The sequence below is a fragment of the Pinus tabuliformis genome, chromosome 3_2 (genome assembly GCF_031772625.1).
Source record: "Pinus tabuliformis cultivar Carrire ecotype Pingquan chromosome 3_2, CPIR1, whole genome shotgun sequence".
Lineage (NCBI taxonomy): Eukaryota > Viridiplantae > Streptophyta > Pinopsida > Pinales > Pinaceae > Pinus > Pinus tabuliformis.
This window is the reverse complement of record NC_142302.1, coordinates 969327047-969339991: the sequence shown is the minus strand read 5'-3', so window position 1 is coordinate 969339991 and position 12945 is coordinate 969327047. Positions and strand designations below refer to the sequence as shown.

At 39.4% G+C, this 12945-nt stretch overlaps 2 pseudogenes; one reads left to right on the top strand and one right to left on the bottom strand.

Annotated features, from left to right (window-relative positions):
- Positions 1-9751: 9751 nt before the first annotated feature.
- On the bottom strand, positions 9752-10387 carry LOC149183859 (uncharacterized; annotated as a pseudogene).
- Positions 10388-10445: 58 nt separating this feature from the next.
- On the top strand, positions 10446-11522 carry LOC149183858 (high mobility group B protein 15 pseudogene; annotated as a pseudogene).
- Positions 11523-12945: the final 1423 nt, after the last annotated feature.

Below are 12945 nucleotides of genomic sequence, written 5' to 3'. Positions count from 1 at the left end.
ATGAAGGTTTACTTGGAAAGACTCGATTGGAGGATGCCCCCGGGCTTCAGTCATGCGCCCGGGTGAGCTGCCGTCATCAGAATGACGGGGTGGGTGCTGGGGCATTTCCTGTGGAAATAAGACCATTTCGGAATGGCAAATGGCTATATGTGAAGTGTGAACCGGGGAATGAAAGTTGGTCTACGACTTTGATCATTCTTCCTTCATGCGGAAAACACATCACTCTGAAGAGTGAGGACACAATAGCATGTATGCGATAAATATAGTCTCGTCCAAGGAGTAAATTGTAATCTAACGGACCTTGGACTACCATGAGACCCATTTGGATAGTCTTCCCTTCTAACGTGATAGGTACATTGGGAAGAATTCCTAAAGGTCGAGTGATTTCTCGATGGAAACCTACAAGGCTTCTCATCTCAGGCAGAAGCAGTGGGGAACCAAGTGCTTCCCAAGCTGTTGAAGAAAGGATACTAACAGGAGATCCTTCATCAATAATTGTACCAGCCATAACCATGCGATAGACTTGAACTATAATTCGAAATGGAATGGAGGCTGGTAACCGAGGATTGACTAGGTAATCCCAATTAAAGGAAATAACTAGGTTGCTCGGAGGTGGAACTGGATAGACAGCCGGGTATGCCTCTAATGGACTTTCTTCCTGTTGTGAAGAAATGAGAGGGATGCTCACTTGATCATTAATGTCTATGTCAATGAATAGAATTTGGACGGTGGGTTCGTCATTCTTGGCAGTGATAACATCATCTGAGGAGGTAACTTCTGAAGGCGAAACCGGGTCACTTGTAATCCGGACCGTTTGACTGTTGTCTGGTTTGGATTCAAATGTAGGATCATCTAGGGGTGGAAGTTCTGAAAGCAAAACCGGGTCACTTGTAATCCGGACCGTTTGACTGTTGTCTGGTTTGGATTCAGATGTAGGAGCAGCTAAAGATGGAACTTCTGTAGGCAAAACCGGGTCACTTGTAAGCTGGACCTTTTGAAAGACCGGGTTACTTGTAAGCTGGAACTGTGGACTTTCGGTTGGTTTGGACTCAGGGGGTTCATCTTTGATGATCAAGTAGTGCGTAGATGATGAATATAAATCACTTGTTCCGACCAGGGACTGGTTTGGAGCAGGCGGAGCACAGGTAGGTTCAGGAAGAGAAAGCTGGACCAAAGAGGAATCATGTTTGATCACTTGGTTAGTGGAGAGACGCTCTGCAGGTGTAACAAGACGCTGATATCCAGCGGGTAGTTGGGGTAAGGAATCCGACAGACTTGCCAAAAGACGGGAAGCTTCATCCATCAGTGGACAAAGGCGAAGGAGATGATTACCTTCACAAAGTCGACAAGGGAAACGAACCTTCCCTTTTCTGTTACCAACTAGTAAGGTATCGTCAATTTGCGACAGCAAGGGGCGAGTCGGGTCACGGGACCATATATCTAGGACCCTGGGAATGCCAGGACAATCAGAAAGAAAATGGTCCCCTTTGCATAATCGACAAGGAGACCGGAGCTTCCGCGGAGGAGCAGAAGGTGGTTCCACTTCTGATAGTTTCGTGGTAGATACGACCTTTCCCTTAGGAGACTTCTTCTTTTTGGTCTTCTTCTTCTTCTTCTTAGCCACCTGGTTAGTGAAATCCAAGGTTTCACCAGGCGAAGTAGAAGATGAGGACACAGCAATAGGCGAAGAAGGGAAGGGGTCCACCTTAGAATCAACATGGTGTTGTTCGGGTGGAGGAGGTGGTGGTGGGACAGGATTCATCACACTTGAGACCACCGAGTTTGAAAACAACCATACAGGTAAACCAATGGTCAACCCAGGCAAAGACAATGTTGCGATATACTGAACACCAACATTTCGAACAGAAGGAAATGGGCGAGGGTACCCATCAGGAGGAACACCTTGGCCGGTGGGCACCGGAAAGGCTGCCATTGAACGAGAATTAACCCTACTCAAGCTAACGCACGCAAAATCTAATTGGGTAATGTTATCGTGGCCAATAAAATTTTTTAAGACACTGAACTTAACCTTTTCATTTTTAAAGAGTCGAGAAAAGGGTAAAAGATGACTCTAGTCTCCTTCGAATATTTAATGAGCACGAAGTGACAAGACGCTCACAGGCACCTTTTCGTTTAGGGAGTCCGAAAAGGATCAAAAGTGACTGCTCTGGAATTCTAGGTAGAGGGTGTGCCAAACTTTTCGCAAAACCACAGAATACTTTTTAGGGTACGGGTGGTCGATCTTCGTGAATGCTGTGTTCACTGCATTGCGAATCGTAGGGCGGCTGACACGGCTTCCTATGGATAAAGGCTTTATTCCTATAGGGGTCTCCCAATATATACTCGACGGTACGTGGGAGCACAGTCCGTATTGGCAGCTACCGTTTCACCGTGGAGGAATCACCCAACCACTCGACGATAAACCACCAGGTTTAACAACGCCGGAACACGTCTCTAACCTAGACCTCTAGAGTGTTTGCGTTATGTTCCAATGCGTTGTTATGTTCATTGAGTTCATTTTAAAGTTTATCTTTGATTATGTTTCAGTTTTTTGGTCCTACCGTATGTGATATCTCGAAAACTTCTTACATGCAAACTATATGCCGGAATTAAATCATTTGATTCGATGAATTCTATCTACAGGAGGGTTGAGATCTTTTTCACAAATGAAATGATCACTTCAACAAAGAACAAAGATCTTAATGCAACAAGAAACGAAATTTTGTCTTTTTTCTTTTTAATAGCAACAAATAACAATAAATGCTAACTACTATAATGCAAGAGATTTTTTGTTTTTCTTTCCTTTAAAATGGCATGATGCATGTAAACAAATTCTAAGAGATATGCACAATCCAAGTTCAGTCAATGAAATAGAACCAATTCTAAAACACAAAATGAACCATGCAAGCAAGGAAAAACACAAAAACTAGTGAACTTCAAAGAGGCTAGAAGTGAAGTATTCAGAGTATAGAAGATCAAGCTTTAACAAAGCACTGGATAGGTGTAGAACAATCAACAAGCTGACTGGATGATCAAGAGACCGAAACTTCCCACAGAAGGCTAGACATGCAAAGTCACTGGAAATAAGCAAACAGCTGAGGGATACAGGCTAAAACCAGTCAAGCAGAGGTTCAACACAGTTCCAGAGGCTGAAAGAGATATATAAAGAGACTGAATGAGCTTTCCACCCACACACAGGCAAAATTTACAGAGCTGGCGCGACTGTCAGCCTGCAACTTGCGCTACCACAGAATTGGCGCGAATTGCTTTTGAGCAACGTGCGCCAATTGGCGTGACTGTCAGAGAAATAACCGCGCCAATTAAGCTTGCCAACTAAAAAGATAAAAGATACGACCTCAGGTCGGGTTGACAGTGCTCAGATGGGTCAAACAGTAAAGAATCAACTCAAAACTGACTCAGGAAGCTCATGCACTCAAGCAAGCAGAAGAAAATTAACATGCAAGACAGAAATCAAAGAGTTACTCCCCAGTGGAGTCGCCAATTTGTTGGTAAGGTAAATCCCCTCTGCGGACAGAGGCGATCCCACTAGCCTATCACAGAACTAGCCACAAACAAACCACGCTGCTACGCAAGTTCCTAGTTATGCATCAAAGGTGAATCAAGAAGACTAACCCGGAGTCCAACGCTATGATTGAAGCAGAGTTGATATCCTCGATCCCTTGCTCCAACAGATCATAACGAATACCTGCACATGCAAAGGAAGAGACGGATACCAACATAAAAACTACCAAGGCACAACTATATTTCAGTCAGAAAGGAAATAAATCAACATATCACCATGACAGATAATGAGATTGGAACTATAATAGCAGTCGCTCATCAATTAATAAACAGGAAAAGTTACAACCATTGTTCTGACGTCGACCCTTCTCCTGGCTGGGTGAGTAACTATATGTGTCTTGACATGCATCTCCTCTCCGACAGCATAACCTCTCTAGCACTCATTAGCATTCTCTCCATGACCAATAATCATCACTACTGTCTCTCAATCACCAAATCACTAGCATAACACTAACACCAACACTCTCGCACTAGCTTGTCCAATGCATAATGACAAGCTTATATAGATGGAGAAGGGAGGAGGATGCGATGAACCGGGACACCTTTCGCGGATTTAGCAAAAGCCATAAAGATGGATAAAGCTCGACAAAAGACTGATTTTCTCTCCTCAGAAAAGCTCCATGTAATGAAGGAAACAACAGTCGGACGTGCATTAAGGCAAAAAGCATGACTAAATTTGGTTGGCGCGACCGTTGCTCTGAGACAGAGCGCCAATGGTCGCGCCCCCTTTTGATGATCTCCATCATTGGCGCGGGTAAGATATTGTGGACTTGCGCCAATGGAAAAAGAGCACTTTTTAGGGATGATCTGCAGAAGGTGTCTTCAGGGAACATGGAGTACATACTCAGGGGAACATAATGCAAGTGTTTTTAGACTTTGTCACTTCTTATAACTCCCGGGATGGGTCCTCCAAGGTACGACAAGAGGAGTAACAGGGATGGTGACAAATTACTGTGTAACAAGTACAAATATCATTATGAAGTCTGAACCTAGTTACATTTTCTAACAGGAGGCTCACATGAGATAGTTGGATGGGACATGATGCATCAAGAGATATACTTACTAATTGTGGTATATGATCAAGGTGCGAGTTAATAGATGCATGCTTGGGAATGGCCTGATATACTGCAGAGATAACATATGTTCTATCCCTAATCTCACACTTAGGGAGATTCATGACACACTTTTGACATGACATTATAAGGTATTACATGAGAAAGTACAGTGGTTGGTGTACCTATCTTTGAGGAGGGTGTTTAGACTCTAGACAATATTAGGGTGCATCATCAGGAGACGGGATAACAAATTTATCTGCATGATTTGGCAGGATTAGGGATGTTTAACATGTAATCAGTTGATTATTAATACATGGAGTTCATCTATTGGTTACGTATAGGGATTAGAGATGAGGCATAGATGGGTTCCAACAAATATCTATACTACACAACAATAACCCGTAGGGGTTGGGAGATGTGAACTCTCAATCTAGATATGGGATCCAGGGATCCAATTGATTCATGGATCACTCCACTTCTTAATGAGTAGGGTTATGATAATGGGTGATCTAACTCCTTCTTTGGTAAACACATGGGGCTAAGGCCTTCACCATATGGTGAGGAAGGTTTCCCCTGTTGTTGCTCAATATTGAGACTAGCGATGGATTGGTAGGATTCAACCTCGATGAGATGCATTGGCAGGATTTGATTCATGGTCGTGGGTTTGGACCTTATATATTTTATCATGTGCTTCTACACAAGCAAGATTTAGTATTAGTGCAATGGGTAGTTATTTATGACCAGTGTGGCACACTGAAACCATGACAATCTGTTTTTGAGGTTAGCATGGGACCTTCACATTATAGGGTTTGGTAGTTCAATTACCATTATGGATGAGATGATTTTTACAGGGGGAGATCGCTCATAAATTCCATTGTACCTTAATTTTGCGAAGAGTGTTTCAATCCTTTGTGATTCATTGATATTTTGAAGTGCCTCACTAGTATGGCAAGGTGATTAGCGAGAGGATGCAATGGTTAGTTGACATGGAGGAGGACCCTTCTCAGTAGGAGATGGACTATAAATTCAGGAGTTCACTCTTGAGGTACATGATACTAGTTTTCCGATAGAGAATATACTCGAGGAGATGGTTAGGATTTTATATTTTTGAGATGATCTACTTATTGGTAATATGTAGAGGGCCTTTAGTGTCTATGCCTTGTTAGGGAGTGAGTGGAGCGAGGAATGCTTCACGATAATCAGGATGGTTTGGGACCTTAATATTAGTTTAGATCAGCTTTTGGAACAGTAACATGTGACGACATTGCTTGAGTGCAAGCAATTTTCGGGAGGGGAGATTGTAATGCCCCCAATTTTTGAATTTCTTTGTTGTGGGATTAGGAGGGATTTCCAGAGCTCATGTTAGCCAAGTCATGGGAGAAGGACTAAATTATTGGTGGGCTTAGAGGGTTTTACGAAGTTTTATGCGGGGTGATTGGGATTGCTTTCCATTTTTCATCATCAAGATTAGTTCCGCATAGTTCGATATTGGTTTCGATGCATTTTGATGATTTCCATATAACATAGTTATTAGAGGGCATATTTTAATTAATTAAGTGTAAGGTGTTGTTTTAGGCTGATTACTTGGAGAAACACCTTAGTGTAATAGCTCTTTGGAATCGGGGAAAAAATATCTATAGGGAAATATGATGAAAAGGGATTCGGGTGGTTGGTGTGACCATGGAGGAGAATTAAGCACTTTCAGGGGTTAAAAGTGGTTTTAATTAGTTAATAAAAGTCACTTTATTAAATACATAAATGAAAAGTTCTTTTATTATTTTATTGGAGGTAAAAGGTAAAAAGGGTGGAAAAAGAGTCAAGTGAGTTATAAAAAAGAGAAATGAGGGGGTCTCTTCTCATTCTAGTCTTTTTCCATTTGAGAAAAATAAATTTTGGAGATCTCTTGAAGAAGCTTATAGAGTTTTAGAAACCTTACTTGTAGATTGCTAGTTTCGGTGTTGAGACCATGCAACCTAGATAGCTTGGAGATGTTGGAGACCAAAGTGTATGAAAAGATGTATTATCTATTAATAATGAATTGGCTCATTGAATTTATTACTAGGATCTTATATAATTAATTATTCCTATTGTTGGTCATATAAGACATTAAGGTGCGAAGGATTTTCATATATTAGGGTTTTTTTTTTTTGCATTAGAAGCTTCTTTTCCTCCTTCCTATTATAAAATAAATGGTTTGAAACATCTTATTTCTCTTATAGTGATGAAATGATGTAATCTTTTTGTAGAAATTGAAAACAATACTCTTGAAATTTCAATATGTTTCATTTTCATTGAAAATTCGATCATGTATGCATGAATCTTGTAAATTCAGTGCTAAACTCTACAAAATCTTGTGCAGATTTGTTGGTAATATGGAATCGTCCACCTATATCATCGAACGACTAAAATGCAATCAATCCAATGAAGGGAAGTAAAGTCGGGCCTGAACTCGTGTAGAGGCTAACACTCTCCCTTCACAATGAAGTCATCAAATGGTGGTTGCACTTTTAATCCAATGGTCTAAAATCATTTCAAATACCCAAACTAATCTCATGGTGGCCAACATTTTGATCTGACACCTTACATTGAATTTCAAGTGGCAACCCGGGGCCTTGTTTACGCCCTCCTTGCCACCCAAAAGAATCGAAAAGCGGAGAATCAAGTCAATATTCAAATTATGAGTGATACATTATGACAAACATCAATATACATGCTAGTTAATCTCCATGATACGTCAAATGATGAAAAGAAATTGTGCTTGCACCTTGCACATTGTCGAGACATGGGTAACAAATAAATTGAGTAAACTAACTAGTATGTTTATAGCCTTATCATCGAGCTGAATATTAGTCTTTAATAATGGTAATTGAAATATCCCCTGCATAATATGAAAAATTACAGGTAAATATTAATAGGGCATTTATTTATAACACATTATTGTTCAATGTTTATAGTTGTATACTAATATGTTGCAGTGTATTAACACATTTAAAAGAAGGTCTTGTTCTAAATGCGAATTGACTCCATGCCCAATTTAGAAGGCACCTGTTGTAGAGTTCTTGCTGCCTCACATGGAAGCACCATCTCCAGTAGGAGCCGAATGTTGTCACTAAATTCGACCCTCTTCAAAAGCTAAGTTACCTTTATGGATTTTGCCTCCTATAAATCTGTATTCACTATATTAACATCTCCCTCATCACATGAGTTATTTTCATAAAACATATAGTTGTATTTCTTTTATACTCTTTATCAAGCTCCCACATTATTGTAGCCACACTTTGACCAAAGCAAAATTGTAAACTCAAATTCATAAAACTTTAAAAGTAAAAACATTCATGCTCATTCGATATGCTCACTCGATACTATGATTATTATTATAATTATAATTATAAAAAATTATTATAAAAAATGAAAAATAAATAATTTTAATTATAAAAAATACTTATAAGAAATCATTATATATAAAAATTATAATGATATGTGTAATAATTAAAAATTAAAATTAAATAAAATAATTAAAAATATACATAAAATAACTAAATTTAAAAAATAATAATAAAATAAATTTTGGAGGACCATTTATCCTTTTTCCTCCCACTAACCTTCTCACCTCTCATCACTCAGGTTTAATTATTGTTAAACATTAACACCATTCTCATTTATGGAAAGTGTAAGTGATATAATTTAAACCTTTTCCAAACTTTGTCCCCCCCACGAAATCAAACCTCAAAGCATGCTTTAATGCTTGGTGCTCTACTTCTGATGTCCATATATAACACTATCGGGCCAACTCGAATATTTAAACAAGGGTGGATGCACGGCAGCTAGTCCCTGCATTGGGGATTTTGTTAGAAAATTTAGAAAGCGTCTCATGTAGGGGATTTTGTTAGAAAATTTAGGAAGCGTCTCATGTTAATAGTGCTGGCAGTGTTTTAAATCGTGGGCAAAGCCGAACTTGGAAAAATATGATGTGATATGCAAAGCCTTGAAGTTGCGAAGCTTGAAGATGCATCAAATTGAGGGCGAGGTGTTCTACTAACTCTATTTTTGTGTTATTGACTGTACATGTAAGGATGTGTTGAATCTAGATTGTATATTAGTGGCATTGAATAGGGACACTAGCACAAACCCAATTATGGCTGACCTATCAAACTGTGGAACTTGTGATGTACAAAGTCAAAATATCAAACCCTCAGACCCGGTTTTAAATGGCTACTAGTAATCCTATAAGGTCCCAAGTAAACAAAAAAACGAAGATATATCACTGTTGAGCCAAGGCCATACAATTTTTGCCCCTTGTGTAAATGTGTGATTTGAACAAAACAAATATTAGATAATATTGTTAATCGTAGATGTGCAGGGCATAAGGAACATGTCATCTTGAGGAGTCTTTCCGGAGAGACTATTGTTCCTGACGTCCAAAATAGCAAGATGAGGGAGGTCTGTAAGAGTTGTCGGTATGGGCGCAAAAAGTGAGTTGAAGCTGAGGTCCAGCCTTGTCAACGAGGTTAGCACTTCCCCTGCAAAGTCAACAAAAAACTAGAAACAGAACAAGGCTGCAACCATGGCCTTGATTTTCATTTCATCATATTTGACATGAGATACGGGTTGCAAGCGTGGACCGAAGACTGCAATCTTTCAGTAATTAAATTTGCAATGAATGCTAGCTTGCAAGAATTAGACTCCCTTATATACAAAGAAGTAAATTTGTAAAGCTTGACAACTTCAAGATTACTTGTTACCCTTTTGAAAACATACTGATCTGATTCTAACATCTTATATTCACAACCAAAAATGTAAGAAAAGCTAAGAAACATAGTTAAAAAAGCATACACACACAGATAACCTCGATACACATTAATGGTTAATTGATAATTGAACAATCCAACACAAAAGGCTTAAAATTCAAGCAGGCACATTGGCATTAGCAGTCACCTCCAGTAATTACAATATCTGTAGTTAAAAATTTTGAGTTTGCTGATGAAAAGAATGAATGAGGTATCCCAGGCATTAACCTTATGCAAACAGGTATAACCCTCACAGCTGAGTTCAGCTGGTTGAAATAAAATTCAGATACTATTTCTTGGGGAATGGCATATGCATGGGTGGCCTTTTACAAACCTGACATCAGAGATTCATCTTTGAGCAGGTTAGCCCCCAAGACGAGATTCTGAAGGTTTAAATATGTAAAGCCATACCGTTTTGATTGAACCTTTTGTCTTGTGATTCATTGTTGGAGTGATATAAACTTGGATGGCCACAACGAGATGCGTTAGTACTGATAACACTATTGCTATTTCATGATCCTTGATGCCGCAACCAGTTGGCATCATAGGGCCATACAAAGTAAATGCAACCTGATAAAACCAAATACCCTGCAATGTAAATGTAATGCCACCTAATAAATCTACCACAAAGCTCTTGGGAAATGCTGCTGCCAATACTGCTGATATAATACAGAGACCCACAAGCAGCACTAGAATTTGGTGATAGCGGCCTTCAAGACCAGCATGGCTTGTAGAATGAAAGTTAAACAGGAGATACTCTGCAAAAAATGCCATTGCTGCAATGATCTCCAGCACTCCATGTGGGAGAGGCAAGTACCTATTACGAAACATGGCCATCTTGATTAAAACACAACAACAGAAAAACAAAAGCACTAGTAACTGCAATCTAATCTGACAAGCATAACAGAAACAAACAATACTGAGAATAGCTCTAGTGATTATAGATTCAGCTCTATTTCTCATGTCTTCTTGTTTCCTACCACATGTGCTGAAGGTATCCTAATATTTTTTGTTCTATTTTTCCGCTGCTTTGCCTGCTCTAAGTCCTGTGTCTCACTAGAAGAATATTAATGAACCTGCCATTACACCCTCTGTTGAAGCTAAACCTCCGCTTAAGAAAAGAAAGAGAGGTTTCCACCTGACCTCAGCACCATCATTCTTCAACAGAATTTGAAGTGCTCTCTGACTTGATAACTTGATCTTGCAATTTGTTAGGTATGCTTGTTAGATTAACTATTCTTGATCCTTGACTTGGTGATATCTGCTAAGATATCCTTCCTTTTTCTTTATTTGCAGTTGATCCTATGTCATCCATGGGTCATCCTGTGACTGGAGTTATTGATGGGAAATTTGAGAATGCTTATCTTATCACTGTGATGGTTGGTTCAAAGAAATTAAGAGGGGTTTTGTATGAGATGCCGGCAGGGTTTTCTGGACAAAATTTTTTGCAAGCACCTAGTTGCATGAACAATTCTGATAATGGGGATACAGCTTCAGGGGTTCCTCCTCGTCAACGTCGTAGGAGGAAGGATGAAATGAAAAATAGGGATCATGACCATCCTAAGCCAAATAGGAGTGGTTACAATTTTTTCTTTGCTGAGCAACGTACAAAATTGAAAGCATTGCATCCGGGCAAGGATAGGGAGATCAACAAAATGATTGGAGACTCGTGGAATAAACTGACTGATGAAGCGAAAGCTGTAAGATACAAGTGAATTTCGTTTTTGTGGCTATTTAGTTAGTCTTCATTGTTGCCGGTAACAAACTGAAAATAAAATGAGTTTTGTCTTTCTCAGTATGTTGTGCTGACAATCTCTGATAGATGCAGGTTTACCAGGAGCTTGGATTGAAGGATAAAGAAAGGTACAAAAGTGAAATGGAAGAATACAGAGAGAGACAAAAAGTGCTTTCCCAGGACAAGGGAATATTAGTTTCTAGAAATGAAGGCTCAAATCAAGGGCTCGAAAATCATACCGAAGTGCAGACTCAAGACCGAGGAGTGCCACTTACAACAAATGAACGTTCAAATCAAGCACTGGATAATAATTCTGACCTGTTAAATAACCAACAACATATGCACCTAAAATTGAAATACTAGGCTTGGGAGCAAGCCAAAAATATTACAATAATAAAACTAACAGATGTAGGTGGCTGCTAGCAAACATACTGAAACACTTAATAGAATGGAAGCGGCAGCTTCAGAGACATCCCAAATCCAATCTGAGGAAAACGGTCAAATGTTGAACAAGAAATCAGGGAATTTAAAATAGATGAAAACACCCTGCTTTCTGTGATACCCGACTCTTCCAATTTAAGTCAACCCTGCTCTTTGAGAAAACCAAACGAAGCCAGCTCTTCTGAGTCTGCCTTGAACTCACAATTCAACATAAGTGAGATTTACTCAGCAAGTTCCACTTGCACATCTCACAAGTGACACTTGATCATCTGTCCATAAATACATAGGAAAGCAAACAATATTTTTGCTTGTTTTTTGCAAAATTTCACAACGAACAACCGCCAGGCCTATGAGAGATCTAGAACCTATGGTGTTTTGTACCAAGTAGTATGACCTATATTGACGACTTTTTTTCGAGTTATTTCTGGATTCAAAGTCTTGTAATCTTGCCTACTGTTATGCACACAAAAGGGGTTTAGATTCGAGAACCCCATTTGTGACATTTAATGAAGTTCAGCCATGTAAACGCCCCAATAGACAAAACCCTTGGTCTTTCTAAGGGTTCCATATTCTACAAAAAAGACCTAGGCAATACACAACATGGGTAGGGCTTGACTTCTGTTCCAGGAAGGCAAAGATGAACTAATCTCCTCGCCCTTGATTGGAAGATGTTATTTGGAGTGTCCTAGTTCACTGGAACCACTTTGACCAAAATCATAGTTGGATGAACCAGAATGACAAAAAGTTCCTAACTGGCTCAGTACCCAAGAAACTGCCAAAGAATTGCCACTGCCTAATAACGACAGAGTTGATAAAGTCAACTGAAAATCAAACTAAAAATTATGCAGTAGCACCACCACATGAATTAGCTTCCAATTTAGCCCAAAACTACTTGTCAAAGAAAGCCTACCCTTATATCAAGGACATGGGCTTATTCAAGGTGTGATGCATCAACTCTTCATGTTTATCTTTGTAAAAGTGCATTGGGTGCATTGAATTTGCACAATCCAACCCAAACCCATGTCTAATATTCACCTTCGAGGTTGTGAACCTTGAGGATATATCCATAGGCATCAACTTATGAGCTTCATAGCCTCAAAGGTGCATGCCAGACCCGGGTTTTGATGAGCCTGTGCTAATTTATACAAATTTGGAGCTGGTGAAGCTCCAGGATGAAGCATTACTCCATGCTTATTAGGCACCCATGCTTTCACTAACAACCCAAAACCACCTCTCAGCAACAAAAGGATCAAAGTCGCTCATAGAAAGACAATCGATAAATTAGAATTATTAAACATGAAATTAACTATTGAATGCAAGCACTACTTACTTGAAATTGTCTCGT